The following is a 2,075-nucleotide window of genomic DNA, read 5'->3' on the forward strand; positions in this document are numbered from 1 at the left end:
GGTTCAATTCGATTAAAGTAGGCAAATGGAGGGCTGTTCTCAAGGTTTCCACATTTAGTTCGAGAGGAACAAGTGATTTGTTTACAGGGTGAGAGGCGTAACCAACAATGGTTAGCGCAGTATTATCGAGGGTGGTTATGTAGGCACTTAACAGAAATTGGGTAATGTAGGTCTGAGGTGTGGGTCGAGTGGCAGTTAAAGCATAGTAGTGAGGGTGGTTTCTTAGTATTTCCATTAGTGTGAAAGTATTTTCAGGAAATCCTGAGGGGATGAAGAAATAGTTATTAGGTTTTTTGACTAATACGATCTTTTCGTATTTATTTTGTACGAAGGACAGGGCATGCGAGGTTAGGGCTTGAGCTTGTGTTACCTCATTATCGCTTGAGGCGTTAACAGACTGAGCTGAGGCACTTGAGGAAGACATTGTTGCAGGAAGCTTTGAGAGTTGCAGGTTGCAGGTTCGTCTGTKTATAAGGGAGTTCTTTGAGAGCGTAAGGTTTTAATTTGGGGGAAGGAGGGTATTTATAGGTAAGGAATTTCAAAATTGAACCGTCTGCTGTACGAAAGGTCGTGTGATGAGTGGATTTGGGTGAAACGGTTCAAAAAGGTATGACACGCCGTATTGGGAAGACGCGCGATTGATGACGTGCGCTTCCTTTTACTGACAGGCGCGTGTTTGTTCTTACCCTTAACCATAGAACCACGCGCACCATATCAATAGATAAGAACTATTAACAGAGTTCTGTTAGAGGCCTAAGGGTTATAAAGCCTCTGTGATATGTGCCGAGCCTTCTTATAAGTGTTACACCTTTTTACCTAAACGTTTTTAGAAAATCCACAGAGAGATGAGTATTTGCTCAGCTCAACTCACAGAGCCTCTGTTAGAAGCGCCAGWGGTTCTGATGAGATGACCTCTGAGAACAAGATACTTCAAACGTTTTTGCACTTTCTGTGGTTTTAATTTTTGAAAACTCCCCCTCTTAGCCAGTTTCCTTGGCTCCCCCTTGAATAAAAACCTTTTTAAAATCCTTCAGAAGAAGTGTTCACAGAAGATCCGTTCAAAGAGCCTCTGTAAATAGTCACAGAGGTTCTGTGAAAAGACTTCTGTGAGCTAAAACATTTTATTCTTCACAAGGTTTTATCTTTTTTAAAAACACAAAACTCCCCCTTGAACCATGCATGCCTCTGCTTGGTTAAACCTGTAGACTAAAGAATCAAGTGGACAAATTATTCAAGAAATTTAAATTATTCACTAAATTAAATTTAAAAGAAATAAAATATGTACAAAAAGAATAAAGAATTAAGACGACCACCACCTAAGACTCTGGACACGACATTCCAATTTTCTCTAAAAGAAAATTAAATCTTTTCTCATCTAATGCTTTTGTAAAAAGGTCAGCCAATTGAAATTCATATTTGACAAAATATAATTCGACGCTACCTTCCTCAACTTGATGTTTAAGAAAATGGTACCTTATGTCGATATGTTTTGTCTTGAAGTGTTGAACAGGATTGGTTGAGATTGCTATTGCACTCTTTGAATCACAGAGGATGGGGATCTTCTTGACAGAGTAGCCGTAGTCGCGAAGTTGGGTCTGCATCCACAGAGCTTGTGAACAACAAGTCGCAGCAGCCACATATTCGGCTTCTGTGGTGGAAGTTGAAACACAATTCTGCTTCTTTGACGACCAACTCACCAATTTTCCTTCAAGGAACTGGCAGCTCCCAGAGGTGCTCTTTCTGTCAATCTGGCATCCTCCATAGTCTGAATCCGTGTAGGCCACTAGATCGATATTTGAATGCAAAGGGTACCAAAGTCCAAGTGTTGGTGTCTTTTTCAAGTAGCGCAGGATCCTCTTGACTGCACAAAGATGTGATTCTTTTGGGTTAGCCTGATATCTAGCGCATAAGCATGTAGAAAAAAAAATGTCAGGCCTGCTGGCAGTTAAATACAAGAGGGATCCGATTATTTCTCTGTAGAGTTTGCACTCTACAGGTAGACCATTAAGGTCCTTATTAAGCTTCTGGCCAGGGGCCATTGGAGTCCTCATGGGAGAGGCTTCGAGCATCTTATA

Source organism: Cynara cardunculus, assembly GCF_001531365.2.
Source record: "Cynara cardunculus var. scolymus isolate 2C chromosome LG 17, CcrdV1, whole genome shotgun sequence".
Lineage (NCBI taxonomy): Eukaryota > Viridiplantae > Streptophyta > Magnoliopsida > Asterales > Asteraceae > Cynara > Cynara cardunculus.